The sequence below is a fragment of the Oncorhynchus mykiss genome, chromosome 4 (genome assembly GCF_057628025.1).
Source record: "Oncorhynchus mykiss isolate SJ-2025 chromosome 4, ASM5762802v1, whole genome shotgun sequence".
NCBI lineage: Eukaryota > Metazoa > Chordata > Actinopteri > Salmoniformes > Salmonidae > Oncorhynchus > Oncorhynchus mykiss.
This window is the reverse complement of record NC_143025.1, coordinates 71,280,026-71,298,857: the sequence shown is the minus strand read 5'-3', so window position 1 is coordinate 71,298,857 and position 18,832 is coordinate 71,280,026. Positions and strand designations below refer to the sequence as shown.

The window sequence follows — 18,832 nt, the reverse complement described above, 5'->3', positions numbered from 1 at the left end:
GTTCTGAGTCTTACCTCTTATCTACTCTATGTCACATGCGTGTTTTGGCATACGGTCTTGCCCCAGGTGACAATAATCACTGTCTTTTGTGTGTCAACAAGGTTCCCTCATCCCTTACCTCCCTCACTCTCTACAGACCCGCATAGAGGGACAGCAGGCATGACAGCCACGCACGCACGCACGCACACAAACAAACCCAGAACCCCACCACCTCCTCTCTCCCATCAATAGCAAGTCCCAGTAGACTTTTCCACATCACTCTTTTGTTCTCTCCCAATGGGCCCACACTGGTTGAATCAACGTTGTTTCCATGTCATTTCAACGAAATGGCGTGTAACCAACGTGGAATAGACGTTGAATTGACATCGGTGACCAGTGGGCTCCCTCCACCTGTGAGCGACTGTGTTTTCTTTGATTCCTTCCTTTCTTTTCCTCGTCTCTCTCTCTCTCTCATGTTCCCTTAATTTGTCTGGCTCTCTCTGGCAAGAGTTTCATCAAGGCGGTTCTCTTCTCTTTCTGTGTGAGAATTGTCATTGTAACAGCAGCATAGAACATGATCTTTGACCCCATGGAACAAGAACTCACCGTACTTGCTGTAAGATACCTTATATTTACCAGAACAAATTGGTATCAGACAAACATTTAACTTAGCATTAGACATGGATATATGCCTGTCTTGTGGTTAATTGGCATTAGGCCTAACTGCAGTTACAACTACGTTATGGTTAGTTAGCCACCACTGCCTGAATCGGCATTTCACACACACACACACACACACACACACACACACACACACACACACACACACGGTGGTCAGGGTGGAGGAGCAGAAGCTTAATGCGGCTCACCTCAGTAGTTTACTATGGCTAGTGTGTGCATGTGTGTGGTGTTTTTGTGTTGTGTGTGTGCCTATGTATAGGTTGAAGGGTTCACATCCTCACCCCAGGGGTTTATTCTCACATGCAGCCTGAGCTTCTTTCAAAGGAAGAGAGAAAAACAAGAGGCTGCCAGTTTGAAAACTGCCCGCTGAGTTGGTTGTGATTGGGTTTCTCTAAAAAACATTTGTGGTTGATTGCAGTATGTGAGGTTACTCCATCCTGTTGACCTGATTTACCTCAAAAACAATAAGAAACACCACATTCATCAGTTCCTAAACGTGGAATGCTGCAATTGTATGTCCTGGCGTGACAACATTTTCTTCTCTGTTACTTTTGAATCGATGGAAAGCTTATGCTCGATGATAGGTTGATAGATTGGAATGTTGATTTCCTGCATGTTGATTAGTGGTTGCTGGAGCAGTGAGGTTATTTGTAGGTCACCTCTGTGTAGTCTTTAACTGCCCCTAAAAATCAACTAAACCCTTTGAAAACGGACTGTGGCATCGATATGAGTCAGAAACATTTATACTAGTAGTAAGATTTACTACTACAGTGCCTTGCAAAAATATTCACCCCCCTTGGTATTTTTTTTGTTGCATTACAACCTGTCATTTAAAATTTCAGGATTTCATGTAATGGACATACACAAAATAGTCCAAATTGTTGAAGTGAAATGAAAAAAAGGACTTGTTTGAAAAAATGAACTGAAAAGTGGTGGGTGCTATGAAGCCCCAAAATAAGATCTGGTGCAACCAATTACCTTCAGAAGTCACATAATTAGTTAACTTCTTTGGGACTGGGGGACAGTATTGAGTAGCTTGGATGAATAAGGTGCCCAGAGTAAACTACCTGCTACTCAGGCCCAGTTGCTAATATATGCATATTATTCGGATAGAAAACACCCTGAAGTTTATAAAACTGTTTGAATGATGTCTGTGAGTATAACAGAACTCATATGGCAGGCAAAAACCTGAGACGAAATCCAGACAGGAAGTGGGAAATATGAGGTTTGTAGTTTTTCACGTCATTGCCTATCAAATATGGGGTCATATTGCACTTTCTAAGGCTTCCACAAGATGTCAACCGTCTTTAGAACCTCGTTTGAGGCTTCTACTGTGAAGGAGGGGGGAATGAGAGCTGATTGAGTCAGGGGTCTGCCAAAGTGGCATGAGCTGATCACGCGCGCTCACGTGAGAGTTAGCTGCGTTCCATTGCAGTTCTACAGAAAAAGGAATTCTCTGGTTGAAACATTAATGATAAAAACATCCTAAAGATTGATTCTATACTTAATTTGCTGATGTTTCTACAAACTGTAAGATGACTTTATCTGAACTTTCGCCTGGACTTGCCCGCACCTCGTGAGTTTGGATTGTGTACTAAACGCGCGAACAAAAAGGAGGTATTTGGACATAAATTATGGACTTTATCTAACAAAACAAACATTTATTGTGGAACTGGGATTCCTGGGAGTGCATTCTGATGAAGATAATCAAAGGTAAGTGAATATTTATAATACTTTTTCTGACTACTGTTGACTCCACAACATGGCGGGTATCTGCATGGCTTGTTTTGTGTCTGAGCGCCGTACTCAGATTTTCGTATGGTTTGCTTATTCCGTAAAGTTTTTTTGAAATCTGACACAGCAGTTGCATTAAGGAGAAGTGGATCTAAAATTCCATGCATAACACTTGTATCTTTTAGCAATGTTTATTATGAGTATTTCTGTAAATTGATGTGGCTCTCTGCAAAATCACCGGATGTTTTGGAACTACTGAATATAACGCGCCAATGTAAACTGAGATCTTTGGATATAAATATGTACTTTATCGAACAAAACATACATGTATTGTGTGACATGAAGTCCTATGAGTGTCATCTAATGAAGATCAAAGGTTAGTGATTAATTTACTCTCTATTTCCGCTTTTTGGACTCCTCTCTTAGGCTGGAAAAATGGCTGTGTTTTTCTGTGACTAGGTACTGACCTAACATAATCGTTTGGTGTGCTTTCGTTGTAAAGCCTTTTTGAAATTGGACACTGTGGCTGGATTTACAACAAGTTTATCTTTAAAATGGTGTAAAATACTTGTATGTTTGAGGAATTTTAATTATGGGATGTCTGTTGTTTTGAATTTGGCGCCCTGCAATTTCACTGGCTGTTGGCGAGGTGGGATGCTACCGTCCCACATATCCCAGAGAGGTTAAATACAGTTGACCTGTGTGCAGTCTAAGTGTCACATGATCTGTCACATGATCTCAGTGTATATATAGACACACACCTGTTCTGAAAGGTCCCAGAGTCTGCAACACCACTAAGCAAGGGGCACCGCAAAGCAAGCAGCACTATGAAGAAAAAGGAGCTCTCCAAACAGGCAAGAGACAAAGTTACTGAGAAGTATAGATCAGTGTTTGGTTATAAAAAAATATCCAATACTTTGAACATCCCACGGAGCACCATTAAATCCATTATTATAAAATGGAAAGAATATGGCACCACAACAAACCTGCCAAGAGGGCCGCCCACTAAAACTCACGGACCAGGCAAGAAGGGCATTAATCAGAGAGGCAACAAAGAGACCAAAGATAACCTTGAAGGAGCTGCAAAGATGGGAGTATCTGTCCGTAGGACCACTAAGCTGTACACTTCACAGAGCTGGGCTTTACGGAATAGTGGCCAGCAAAGTCATTGCTTAAAAAAAAAAATAAGTAAACACGTTTGGTGTTCGCCAAAAGAGATGTGGGAGACTCCCCAAACATATGGAAGAAGGTACTCTGGTCAGATGAGACAAAAATGTCACTGTATCAAGCGACAGTAGGAGACAATGTAGTCAAAAAATCCTTTGCTCTGTATAACATGAACAAATCAAAAGGTTTGTGGTACATGTGATTTACATGAAATAGTTTGCATGGTGGACCTAGCTTCAAAACAACTTTAAATGCATGCAAATGATCAAAACACAAGGTTTCAAAAGCATTTTTCAGAATAGCCTTAATTTTGAAAATACTAGCATTTCAATGACTACTTCACCACATATGACCAAATCAAGACGATATGCTGTACCATGGTGCTTTACCCATATAACTGACAAAACGTGTGTGTACACTGAGACATTCAACTTATGGCCTTCTTTCAGGTCATTGAGCCTTGACATCTTTCCTGGACCTTTATCTCGTCTATCCCGGCGTTTCCCAGTTATGTGCCATGTCATTTTGGTGTGTCTTGGCTAAGGTCATAGTGACATTCTAAAAACTCTTCAGTTGCTTTTTAAAGAACTTTTGTTTTGCCTCGTAGCGCATGCACCATGTGTGAAGAATGGACCCCATATTCCTTATACAATGAGGATAATGTATCATGAAGTGGTGTTTTGGTAACATATTTCTATCAGGAAACAAATTCTTGAACAACCTATGATGTCAGCAATGAAGTGCTTTAGATAGATAGTCATGCACTCTGTTCATATAGGAGAAAACACAATATTTACAACATGTAGTAGTGACAGAAGCAGGTGCCAGTATTTATACTCTTTCTGTACCCGATCACCAAATATCAATGGCGAATTACGGAGAAGACACCAAGACCGAATAGCATTTAAGACCCAAATCATTGCTCCCATCATCCAATTTGACAGCAGGTGGACAATTCCTGCTCTCTGTGTAGCCATAATTAAATGAATTAACTCTACCGTACACATTTTTAGCAGTCTCAAAGTTGGCTTGTATATAGTGTAACACAAGTTTTACATCAAATTGTGAAACTCATGCATTATATCAACAGAAAAATTGTCTGTAGTATTGAAGTACTGCAGAGAGTTCAATAAGCTAGCATGCATCACACCGTACACATGAGGTAGTGTTGGGTTTGACTGAATAGTTTGACAATGGTCTGGGTGCATGTGTTTTGTTCGTAAAGTCCCTCTTGGGTCATCCTCAGAGGTCACAGTTTGAAAATCTACTTTCTCAGTGAGGCAAAAACGGCCACAATAACGAGCACTAAATGATTCCACAAAACCAAACAGACAATGTATACCAAGAATATCTCCAGTTACCTGGACAATAATGCCATGTATACGACCACTGAAGAAGGGAACTTCAATACCTTCAGTCTCAAAAAACTCAAATCACTTACTATTACCTCAAGAATGGAATCAAATACATAAGTTAAGGTCCTGGGTATGGAAGAGTGCAAAGAAGTGAATATTTACCAAAATGTAATTCAACTTTGGGGTAAAATACCTCCCAACTTGTGAATACCCTTTTTGAATCCCAATGAATTAGCAGTCTCAAAGTCATCATAAAAGAGTTGAATTTTCAATACATTTTCCTCTTTAGAAAAGAGAGGACGTCTCTTCATATATAGTCCAGCTTCCAAATCAAAGTAAACGCCATCTTTAAAATTGTGCCCCGAGTTAAACATGCCACTTGTGTTTGTGTTATTCAAAATGTACTGCAATGTCTGGAGAATTGGAACGTAAGAAAATGTATCAGTTCTGACTATTTGATCATAAGTTCCAGTAGTTGTGTTTCTTCTATTGTCAAAACTAACACAGAGGACAGAGACAAGAGACAGAGAGAGAGAGAGGAGCTTCTCTTATGGAATACACCAGGTGTCGTCGATTCTACAGGTACCAGATGACACTTGGACCAGGTGAAATGTGGAATCTATAGCGTCTACTAGGGCCAACGTGAGCACCGGCTAGTAGGCTTGTGGATTGCTAGGGTGTTGAGGATGGTGTCGATTTGATACCGATTTCAACAACGTGAAAGGATTTTCAGTACCCTGAAAATAATGTTGGATTTTTCTGACAGTTTCTGTGTCTTTTGAAGATATACATGTGCGAGCGGTCACTTTAGCTTGACCCTGTATCTCTTGAACTGCTTCTTCCATGGAAGATACACAACTATTTACAGTCGTCAGACCTACACCTGCAGCCTGTAGTTGTGCAATAGCAAATGCACACATATGAGTTCTTGTTACAACTAGAATTTGAAGGAAAATCAGCATTACTTGGCCGTATTAACATCCAACTTAGTGTTTAACAAAATTATCCAGTCTCCGGATTGTGCCCTGTTCAAATGCTTCCTAAACCCTGAAAATGTACCAAATACACGATAACAATTTGCTTGACCAGATTTTAGTGTAAGATTTTACCAGGGCACACCTCACGAGCAAGTTGGTACTTCCATGACTAGCATGGCAAACAAAATATATCATCATAACCTAATTGGCATTAGTGCAGGAGTCTAGCTCTGAGCTCAGCAACCCTTGGAGTCTCCATAACCTTCCTATTGTCTGTTGTACACAATTGTCTGTATGAAGGTGTGCATGTTGCGCAGCATTGTATTGTAAGCAGTACCAAAAACAACGAGTCTTTAAAAGCTCATCGAGGGCACCAAGAGTGCTCGTTAACTTGCACATCAAGGCTTGCTTGTCCAGGGTGAAGAAGTAAACATGGATTCTGCTCTTCCTGGTCCCGACTGCAAAAAGATATGGCTGGCAGCTCTGGTCAATCGCATCAAGGTGCTCCTTGATACTGGTTCCTGCCTGAAGATGACAAAAACGATGGTAAAAAAAAAAGGATGGTAGAGCATTTACCCGTGTCGTGGGTCATCTTCTTCCTGTACTCAAATGATTTGCATCTTCTGTTTGACTGTTTCTTTATCAGAAGAATTCTTCATAAGAGAAATGGCCTCTCTGCGCTGATCTTCACTCAGGATAACCAAAGTGGATTGATTGGACTCCCTCTCAGCAGTTAGCCCTCCAGAGTATAGTTCAGTGGGCCGTTTCTCTGATGAAGCCAAATTCCTCTGAATGGTTTTGATTCTATACGAGAGGTACCCTTCTCCACTATTATGGTTGTAATAATGTTTCTAAAGAAAATGAACATTTTTACTAATCTTGAATGAAAAAACAAATAACCAAGTCCCATTTTCTCAGATACCATACCAGACAAATTAAACACAGATGCCATTTATCAGTTGTAATATACAGTTGAAGTCAGAAGTTTACATAGACCTTAGCCAAATACATTTAAACTCAGTTTTTCACAATTCCTGACATTTAATCCTAGTAAAAATTACCTGTTTTAGGTAATTATGATCACCACTTAATTTTAAGAATGTGAAATGTCCAAATAATATGATTTATTTCAGCTTTTATTTCTTTCATCACATTCCCAGTGCGTCAGAAGTTTAAATATATTCAATTAGTATTTGATACCATTGCCTTTAAATTGTTTAACTTGGGTCAAACCTTTCAGGTAGCCTTCCACAAGCTTCCCACAATAAGTTGGTTGAATTTTGGTCCATTCCTCCTGACAGAGCTCGTGTAAATGAGTCAGGTTTGTAGGCCTCCTTGCTTACACATGCTTTTTCAGTTCTACCCACATATTTTCTATAGGATTGAGGTCAGGGCTTTGTGATGGCCACTCTGATACCTTGACTTTGTTGCCCTTAAGACATTTTGCCACAACTTTGGAAGTATGTTTGGGGTCATTGTCCATTTGGAAGACCCATTTGCAACCAAGCTTTAACTTCCTGACTGATGTCTTGAGATGTTGCTTCAATATATCCACATAAATTTTCTTTCCTCATGATGCAATCTATTTTGTGAAGTGCACCAGTCCCTCCTGCAGCAAAGCACCCCAACAACAAGATGCTGCAACCCCTGTGCTTCAGGGTTGGGATGGTGATCTTCGGCTTGCAAGCCTCCCCCTTTTCCCTCCAAACATAATGGTCATTATGGCCAAACAGTTCTATTTTTGTTTCATCAGACCAGAGGACATTTCTCCAACAAGTACGATCTTTGTCCCCATTTTCAGTTGCAAACCGTAGTCTGACTTTTTTATGGCGGTTTGTAGCAATGGCTTCTTCCTTGCTGAGCGGCCTTTCAGGTTATGTCGATATAGAACTCGTTTTACTGTGGATATAGATACTTTTGTACCTGTTTCCTCCAGCATCTTCACAAGGTCCTTTGTTGTTGTTCTGGGATTGATTTGCACTTTTCGCACCAAAGTACGTTCATCCCTAGGAGACAGAACGTGTTTCCTTCCTAAGCGGTATGACGGCTGCGTGGTCCCATGGTGTTTATACTTGCGTACTATTGTTGGTCCAGATGGATGTGGTACCTTCAGGTGTTTGGAAAATGCTCCCAGGGATGAACCAGACGTGTGGAGGTCTCCAATTGTTTTTCTGAAGTATTGGCTGATTTCTTTGGATTTTGCCATGATGTCAAGCAAAGAGGCACTGAGTTTGAAGGTAAGCCTTGAAATACATCCACAGGTACACCTCCAATTGACTCAAATTATGTCAATTAGCCAATCAGAAACTTCTAAAGCCATGACATAATTTTCTGGAATTTTCCAAGTTGTTTAAAGGCAAAGTCAACTTAGTGTATTTAAACTTCTGACCCACTGGAATTGTGATAAGTGAAATAATCTGTCTGTAAACAATTTTTCAAAAAATTACTTGTCATGCACAAAGTAGATGTCCTAACCGACTTGCCAAAACTATATTTTGTTAACAAGAAATTTGTGGAGTGGTTACAAAATGAGTTTAAATGACTCCAACCTAAGTGTATGTAAACTTCTGACTTCAACTGTATACTTACATATCAATTTGCAGTGTAGGGATCCTTCACGTATAGGAACAAGGAGACGATGCCTTGTGCAAACGTTTCTCTCACACTGCGTGGTGGTGATGTCCTGACAAGAATATAATGTTATGTTTAGCTAAATACCAGGAGTGATTATTTGTATCAGTATCATGCCCTAGTTTGATACAAGAGAAGTATTTTACCAATAGCAGTGGATGGTTAGCGGTAGCCTAACCAATTATGTGACTGAAATACTGATACAGAATTAATTTTTTACATTCATCTGATATGGGTGCAAGTAATGCTCAACAATTTTCATTGTGAATCTTTCCTTAAACTTACTTGTGAGTTTCTGTCATCGCTGAAACAATAATTTTGATCATCTTTCGTCTGGTGCAGTCAGTTAGGCTTTTAGTTTTGGGATATTCCTTGATGTCAACCTCTCCACTCGGCTTTTTAATAAGTATGCTCTCTATTAGCTGTAAAAAATAAAATAAAAACAGCAGTGATATATCCATTTGATGGCAAGTGAATTGAAGAATTAATTACAAATGTACATTTTTTGCTTCGTCATCAGATCTTTGACGCTTTCGTGACGGGCTTCCATCCTCGCTTAAAATGATTGTATCATCCGACTTATGGTCTGAACCACCCATCACAGAACTGGCAGAGACAGGACTCATCAAGGAAGATTCTGAAATACACAAAGATGACAATACAGGCATGTCAAATGTAGGGTTATATTGAAAGTGATGTCACAAGTAACCAAGACTTGAAAACCAGCACATATCTTTAGCATCATTGCTCAGTGTGAGCTTGAAAACATCAAGATCTAGCTGTTTCACCACCTCTTCAAACACATTCCCATCAACTTCAGTTCCAGACCCGTTATACAGATTTACCTCTGATAAGCTAGTAAGTGGGATCTCAAATGTCAGGAAAGCTGTGACAAACATTAAAACAACAACCTACAATTAGAATTGCAACGTAATAAGAGTAATCAGACTGACTCGTAAATGTATGAAAAAAATAGAATATTTATGTCCAATCACAAATTAAGCGTTTACCTCCAATCAAAAGGATTTCCAGTGTCAGGTCAATGATCTTTAGATATTTTTGTTCACCATTGAATTTCACCCTGATCAACATGACTAGGTCTGAAAGCAGTTAATGGTACTAGATAAGGCCAAAATGGATGAAAAAAAATGACATTTGTATTTCAATCATAACACATTATATAAGGACAACTACAAACAAACTACAGAAAACAGACTATTCAACTCACATTCACTGTCCCGAAATATAGACACGGCCTAATTAGTCCAGTAAAATACACTCATAATTCTAGCTATTAACTATATTATGTTGTCATGTTCTAGGACGAGTCTTACAAGACCACCAAAATGAACTGGTGGTAAAGCGAGTGGGAAACGCAGTTAGCTAGACTAGCTAGCTGCCGATGCAATGGCCACAATATTTATCTATAAGCATCACCCACAAGTTGAAAATGCAGTTATAATATGGCTAAATAATCAACTCACCTTAATCAGATTAGTCCTCAATATATACAGCTGAAATAAAGGAGAACAAACTAGCATGAGGCTAAGTAAGTAACTCTAACATAGCTGCACACACACAATCAAAACTGTTAGACTTTTTATGTTAAACTGTAGTCTGACAAGCAAGTATTGAAATGAAAATAGCTAAATAAAATCAGTGAAATCGTTGTTTAAAACTAACCTTTGTGTGGTACAAATTTGGATTTTGTTGATCCAACAAGAGGAAATTTGAACGCAGAAACTGAATTTATGGGCGGGGTAGTGTTGATTTTTACACTTACCGAGTAAGTCTACAATAATAGAGTAAAACGTTATACCTTAGCAATTAACACCAGTTATCAGCACTGACACTAGGGGTCATTGGCACTGCCAGTTGCTGAAACAACTCTATGGGAGTCGATCACTTTTGACACAGTGAATTGTGATTGTGATTTTACTGTGTAATTACGTGAAAATGCCTTGGTTTGCTGTGTATCGCTCTGAACCGGGCCACATTGGAAAAGGGGTTGGGACTTTTTGCGGCACGCTTGTAATGCTCTTATTGTCCAAAAGGGGTTCCCACCCTTCTTCTACAGTTGTTCTGCTTTGCAGTTGTCCGGTATCTGTGGACTTGTCGAGTAGTCCTGAACAGAACTACAGAGTTAATTCTACTTCCATTCGCTCTGCAAGATGCGTCTTTGAAGATAGGCTAGCCATCCGTGTCGATGGCTCCCAGTGGGGTGATGAGAGTAGTGTACTGCGGTGGTTTGAGCCGAGTAGTAGAATGGTCCCACATCAATTCAATTTTCTAGATACTTTACTTAGAACAGCTAATCAGCCTTACCTGCAATTGTCCGGGAGGTGACTTTATCATCTCTACCTTTTGTTTTGATTGAGTTCAAACCACTTTAAATGTGCGCTGCATCTGTACCTCTCTCTGGTCTGATATGTTAATTTCGTTACCCATCATTTATGCAGTTTGTTCGAGAGGGGCGGTTCTGTCAGGCTGAAACACTCTCTGACCTCACTTGGGGGCGTGTCTTGAATTGGATCACACATTTTTTTGACGTTTACATTACCATGTAGTTTACCAACAAAATGGTCTGACGGGAATGTGGACATACTCAGTGTACAAATACCAAAAGAAAGACATGATCTCACCCCAATACATTTTTATAGAAAGTTAGCAAAAGTAGATAAGATCTTGCTCCATGGAAAGGAAAAAACCTGTCTATTTGTGGAAAAATCACCCTGATTAACTCTTTAGTCATCACAGTTTACCTATTTGCTTATGGTTTTGCCTACACCTAGTGACCTGCTTTTTAAATTAAATGAACACAAAATATTCAATTTTATTTGGAATGGCTTGCCAGACAAAATTAAAAGGGCCTATTAATATAACGAACATGAATTTGGAGGGCAGAAATGATTAAATATTTGTCACGCCCTGGTCTTAGTATTTTGTGTTTTCTTTATTATTTTGGTCAGGCCAGGGTGTGACATGGGTTATTTATGTGGTGTGTTTTGTCTAGGGGTTTGTTGTAGGTATGGGATTGTGGTATAGTGGGGTTGTTTAGAAAAGTCTATGGTTGCCTGAAGTGGTTCTCAATCAGAGACAGGTGTTTATCGTTGTCTCTGATTGGGAACCATATTTAGGCAGCCATATTCTTTGAGTGTTTCGTGGGTGATTGTTCCTGTCTCTGTTTGTGCACCAGTATAGGCTGTTAGGTTTTCACGTTACGTTTATTGGTTTGTTAGTTTGTTCATGTGTAGAGTCTTTATTAAAGCACCATGAATAGAAACCATGCTGCGTTTTGGTCCGCCTCTCCTTCATCGGAAGAAAACCCTAACAATATTAAAGCAATAGACCTCACACTAAAGGCATCAGTCATACAAAAGTTGTACTTAAATCTCTTGTAAATTAGTAAGAATGTCCCACCCCATTTTCAAGAATGGCCTTTTTCCCTTTATTCAGATTACAACTGCTCACTTTCGGTTATTTGAAAACGAAATCATCCCCGAAATATATTTTTTAAACAAGCCTTAGAAAGTTGGTTGCAATTTCAGTTTAATCTACCTGAAAAGACAGAACAAATAATAAAACAAATATTTTGGTTAAACTCAAATGATACCATAAATAGGACTGGTGGAGTTATGTCATACATGCAGCTAACACGGACATGGAAATGTCTGCTCTACCCAAAATCACAACTAACTAATTGCAGCAATAGCACAAAAATGGAAGAGGCAAGTAGAAGGAGGAAAAAGTAAGGATCTTGTCTGTCGTTCCTGCATTAAAGACTATAAATGGTTAAAGAAAATTGTGATAAATAAAAACATATCCTAATTTCATTTAAGGACCAACAATTTGACATCTGTGCCATATAAATTGCAAAATAGTTGGGAAGAGATTTTCAATGTACCGATTCCATGGCACATGGTTTATGAATTGATACGCAAAACAACGGCAGATTACTATACAAACTTCTTGCTACCAATATAATGTTATCTATATGGGGATACAATATTCCCAGCTCTGCAGATTTTGCTGCGAGGAGGCCGTCATTAGATCATTTATTTTGGTAACGTCCATATGAAGCTCGTTTTTGGTCACAAGTCCAGGAATGGCTGTATGATTGCAACATTTACCTAGAACTAACGCTGCAAATAGCAATACTGGGTGATTTGAAAATTCATAGTCAATCAACCACTAATATAATAATTATTTTAGCAAAAATGTTTATTTTTAATTTACAGTCTGTTGTAGAAGCTATGAGAATAGAAAGGTTCAGTACTTTGGTGAAGCATCACAGCACAGTTGAAAAATATATGGCAAATAGAAATCCAAAATGAATGGTGTTAAGAGATAGATGGGAGGGTTTGAATGGAGCTGAAGGGTGGGACTAATAACAAGATAACCAATGTAAAATGTAAATAGGTTCAGAAATGTTGTGAAATAGCACAGTTACAAATAGAAATCAAACTGGATGGACACCAGAAAAAGAGAAAGGACTAAATACAATCAACATATAACTACTGTAAAATAGATTGTGTCTGTAAAATGTGTATAAACTGAAGGCAGAAGCCTAAGTGTTATTGTTTATTAGTTTACTCCAATTGTGGGAGGGGTGAAAGGGTTTGCAGGGAAAATTAAAGGTATATTCTAAAAAAAGTGTGTACATGTACAGTTGAAATTGGAAGTAAAGATAAACTAGTTTTAATGACTCCAACCTAAGTGTTTCAACCACTCTACAAATGTCTTGTTAACCTCTCTAGGGTAGGGGGCAGCATTCTGAATTTTGGATGAAAAGCATGCCCAAATTAAACGGCCTGCTACTCGGGCCCAGAAGATATGATATGCATTTAACTGGTAGATTTGGATAGAAAACACTAAAGTTTCCAAAAGGGTTAAAATAGTGTCTGAGTAAAACAGAACTGATTTATCATGCGAAAACATGAGAAAAATCCATTCAGGAAGTATTTTTATTTTGTAGTTTTCTATTCAATGCCATTACAGTATCCATTGACTTAGGACTCCATTTGCAGTTCCTATGCCTTCCACTAGATGTCAACAGTCTTTAGAAATCGTTTCAGGCTTGTATTCTTATAAATGAGGGAATAAGACCAGTCTGAACGAGTGGACCCTAACGTGACGCAGAGTTTTTTTCAGGCGCATGTGCATTTCTTGTTTACCTTTTACATTGACGACGTTATTGTCCGGTTGAAATATTATAGATCATTTAGGCTAAAAAACAACCTGAGGATTGAATATAAACATCGTTTGACATGTTTCTATGAACTTTATGGATACAATTTTGATTTTTTTGTCTGATTGTTTTGAATGAGTTTGAGCCTGTGGATTACTGAAGAAAACATGCTAACAAAACAGAGGTTTTTGGATATAAAGAGACTTCATTGAACAAAAGGAACATTTATTGAGTAAATTAATGTCTTCTGATTGCCACCATATGAAGATCATCAAAGGTAAGGGATTAATTTGTATCTCTATTTCTGAGTTTTGTAACGCTTCTGCTTGGCTGCTTACTGTTTGTAATAATTTGTCAACTGGGCTATGTTCTGGGCTAGGTATGTTCTGGGCTAGGTATGCTTTCGCCAAAAAGCATTTTATAAATATGACACTGGTTGGTTTAACAAGAAGTTAATCTTTAAACCTATGTAAAATATGTTTTGTTTTCTGAATTTTTATAATGAGCATTTCTGTAATTGAAATTGACTCTCTGCAAACCTCACTGGATGTTGGCCAGATGCGACGAGAGCCATAGAGAGGTTAACCTTTCTGGCGTAGGTGTTCCACTAGCGACCCACCTCGACAACATCCTGTGAAATTGCAGAGCACCAAATTCAAAATACAGAAATAGTCATAATAAACATTCATAAAAAATACAAGTGTTATACAACGGTTTAAAGATTAACATCTTGTTAATCCAGCTGCTTTGTCAGATTTCAAAAAGGCTTAACGGCGAAAGCATACCATGCGATTATCTGAGTCCAGCGCCCCGCATACAAAAACATGAAAAACATTTTCCAACCAAACAGATGCATCACGAAAGTCAGAAATAGCGATAAATTAAAATCGCTTGCCTTTGAAGATCTTCATCTTTTTGCAATCCCAAATGTCTCAGTTACACAATGATTGGTCGTTTTGTTCGATAAAGTCCTTCTTTATATCCCAAAACTGTCTATTTATTTATTTGGCGTGTTTGATTCAGAAATACACCGGTTCCAACCTGCGATAAATGCCTACAAAGGATCTAATAAGTTACCTGTAAACTTGGTCCAAACATTTCAAACATTTCTAATCCAACCTCAGGTACCCTAAAATGTAAATAATCGATAAAATTTAAGACGGAATAAACTGTTTCCAATACCGGAGAAAAACAACACGGAGAGCGCTCTCATTCACGCGCACCAAAAGACTATAATCCACCCGAGTGACACTTAGAAAGAACATGACTACTTCTTAATTTAAAAGACCTCAAACAATTTCTAAAGACTGTCGACATCTAGTGGAAGCCATAGAAACTGCAATCTGGGTCCTAATAATTTGGCTTCCCCATAGAAAAGCATTGGAAAATGCAATGACCTCAAAAAGAATTCCTAGAATGATTGTCCTCTGGGTTTCGCCTGCCAAATCAGTTCTGTTACAATCACAGACATTATTTTAACAGTTTTAGAAACTGTAGAGTGTTTTAAATCAAATATGACCATGCATATCGTAGCTTCTGGGCCGGAGTAACAGGCAGTTCACCTCAGTCATCCAAACTTATGAATTCTGCCCCCTATCCCTAAGAAGTTGTTTAATAATCTATAGTTTTGGCAATTCGGTTAGGACATCTACTTTGTGCATGACACAAGTCATTTTTCCAACAATTGTTTACAGACAGATTATTTCACTTATAATTCACTGTATCACAATTCCAGTGGGTCAGAAGATTACATACACTAAGTTGACTGTGCCTTTAAACAGCTTGGAAAATTCCAGAAAATGATGGCATGGCTTTAGAAGCTTCTGATTGACTCAAAGTATGTTAATTAGCCTATTGGAGGTGTACCTGTGGATGTATTTCAAGGCCCACCTTCAAACCCAGTGCCTCTTTGCTTGACATCATGGGAAAATCTAAAGAAATCCACCAAGACCTCAGAAAACAAATTGGAGACCTCCACAAGTCTGGTTCATCCTTCGGCGCAATTTCCAAATGCCTGAAGGTACCACATTCATCTGTACAAACAATAGTACGCAAGTGTAAACACCATGGGACCATGCAGCCGTCATACCGCTCAGGAACGAGACGCGTTCTGTCTCCTAGAGATGGACGTACTTTGGTGCGAAAAGTGCAAATCAATCCCAGAACAACAGCAAAGGACCTTGTGAAGATGCTGGAGGAAACAGGTACAAAAGTATCAATATCCACAGTAAAACGAGTCCTATATCGACATAACCTGAAAGGCCACTCAGCAAGGAAGAAGCCACTGCTCCAAAACCGCAATAGAAAAGCCAGACTATGGTTTGCAACTGCACATGGGGACAAAGACTGTACTTTTTGGAGAAATGTCCTCTGGTCTGATGAAACAAAAACAGAACTGTTTGGCCATAATGACCATCATTATGTTTGGAGGAAAAAGAAGGAGGCTTGCAAGCCAAAGAACACCATCCCAACCATGAAGCGCGGGGGTGGCAGCATCATGTTGTTGGGATGCTTTGCTGCAGGAGGGACTTGTGCACTTCACAAAATAGATGGCGTCATGAGAATAGAAAATGATGTGGATATATTGAACCAACATCTCAAGACATCAGTCAGGAAGTTAAAGCTTGGTCTTCCAAATGGACAATGACCCCAAGCATACTTCCAAAATTGTGGCAAAATATCTTAAGGACAACAAAGTCAAGGTATTAGAGTGGCCATCACAAAGTCCTGACCTCAATCCCATAGAAAATTTGGGGGCAGAACTGAAAATGCATGTGCGAGAAAGGAGGCCTACAAACCTGACTCAGTTACACCAGCTCTGTCAGGAGGAATGGGCCAAAATTCACCCAATTTATTGTGGGAAGCTTGTGGAAGGCTACCCGAAAGTTTGACCCAAGTTAACAGGAAACCAATATATAATAAATAATATGATGTATTTTTTGGTTTCCAGACTAGATTCTAGCAGCCCTATTTAGCACTAACTGAAGTGTATTTAGTGTTTTATCTGGGCAGCCAGAGAGTAGAGCATTGCAGTAGTCTAATCTAGAAGTTACAAAAGCATGGATTAGTTTTTCTGCATAATTTTTGGACAAACATGTTCTGCTTTATGCAATGTTAAATGTTACGAAGATGGAAAAAAGCTGGCCATTAAATATTCTTGACATGTTCGTCAAAAGAGAGATCAAGGTCCAGAGTAACACTGAGGTCCTTCACAGTTGTTTTTATACACACAAACAGACACACTGTCTGGTGGATGTGTTGTTGATGGCATCCTCTCAAATAGGTCCCTGTGGGAAATAAATGACTCTATAGTATCAGAACATGAATCAAATCAAATCTAACTCACTCAGACAGTACAGAGGGAATATGTGTGTGTGAATTCTACAGCACTTCAAGATGGCTATGAGGCAATCTTTAGACCTGCTCTATCGCAATTCGTTAGGCCTGCTCTATCGCATTTGCAATCGTCAGGCCTGCTCTATCGCACTGTCGATTGCGGCTATTTTTTGCTTAATAAGTGTCCCAGATTGTCAGTTCTCTAGTGGATTGATGTCACTCTCAATGACTTCCCTGCATGACCACAAGTTGGTCACTATTGGGCTATGGTTGCGGTCTGATGATTCTACAGTGCACTGTGGTCAGTCTCAATGCTGAGGAAATCACATATCCTGATAACGTCATCACAAACATTGCTCTTATTATCTCATCATAGCTTACATAAAACACATTACCCCACCTCCTCCTCTCTCTCCTTCTCTCTTTTCCTCTCCCTCTTGATCTAGGCACCCCTGGTTATACAGTAGCTGTAGGGGTGATGACAGATGAGTAGTTTGTGAGAATGCCGGTGCGAAAACGTCTGCATAGTTTCAACCTTTTATAAACTCTCCATCATCCACTCACTTCGCGTGGATGCGTACATCTTGACTTGTCCTCCTCCCTCTTTTCAAGCTCTGTCTGCAGTCTTCCATCCTCTCCCTCTGTCTCTTTCTGTGTCAATGGAAGAAAAGGTGTTTACTTTGGACTAGTGGTCCCACGGGCCTAGTTCATTTTATAACTGTGGTTTCCATTTAGCATCGCTAACGCTGGAGTACTAGCAGGCTGGTGCTGGGTTGACTTACTTGACTTCAATGCTTTTGATTTTTGGGGATCATAGGTCATTCACAAACTTCCTCCAGTGGGCTCGGTGTTGGGCGGTTTTCTCTGCTTCTGGATGATCCTGCATCTACACTGAACAAAAATATAAACGCAACTTGCAAAGTTTTGGTCCCATGTTTCATGAGCTGACATGAAAGATCCTTGACATTTTCCATACAAACAAAAATGTATTTCTCTCAAAATTCTGGCAGAAAGTTGTTACATCCCTGTTAGTGAGAATTTCTCCTTTGTTAGTGAGAATTTCTCCTTTGCCAAGATAATCCATCCACCTGACAGGTGTGGCATATGTGACTCGTTTCAGGAAACCAATCTGTATGTTGCACATCACTACTTCACAGGAGAGCCATTTGAACATGAACTGATTTTTTTAAATCAAAATGTGTTTTTTGGCAGAAATGCCTCCTGGAATATGTGAACTTTCCTGTGCCTTAATACAAACTTGTATGCCATCTGTAAATACGAATAAAATTGTTAAATTACGAGCCTAGTTGGTTTAGCCACGGAAAAAGGCAGGAAATAATGAGCAAGCTGGACATGCCCGAGAGATGAGTTCGAATTAGTCCGCCATGTACAGTAGCACACTTCTGTCTATAACATCAGCTAGTCAGTATGTATAAGTAATCCTTTCTAATGCGGCTGTTTTGAAAGATATCACTTAGTAGAACTGCAAAAGTGTTGCTCTCCACTTTCTGGAGGACCAAGTTTTGAAATCAGTGCAATGCCCAGTGGAATTAGAGTATGATAGCAAAGGATATGTAGACATTTCTGCCGTTTGATTGCAAGTATGCAGAGGGAGTCGGAAAGAGAACACACAGAAAGCTGTTGTATAAAACACCTGTCTCTGGATTACATGTTTAAACTAAGGGCAACCATGGCATCCGTGACAGAGAGGGGGATAGCTACATTTTCAGATATTACACGTCTCAAATGTTATCAAAAACAAATTTTCATTTTGAGTTAAAGCA

At 39.2% G+C, this 18,832-nt stretch overlaps 1 protein-coding gene and 1 pseudogene across 1 annotated transcript in view; both read right to left on the bottom strand.

Moving 5' to 3' along the window:
* Positions 1-10,040, bottom strand: part of LOC149984127 (uncharacterized) — a 79,538-nt pseudogene extending 69,498 nt beyond the window's left edge.
* Positions 1-18,832, bottom strand: part of LOC110522328 (very long chain fatty acid elongase 4) — a 466,463-nt gene that overhangs the window by 425,396 nt on the left and 22,235 nt on the right. The gene's annotated exons all lie outside the window — the stretch shown is intronic.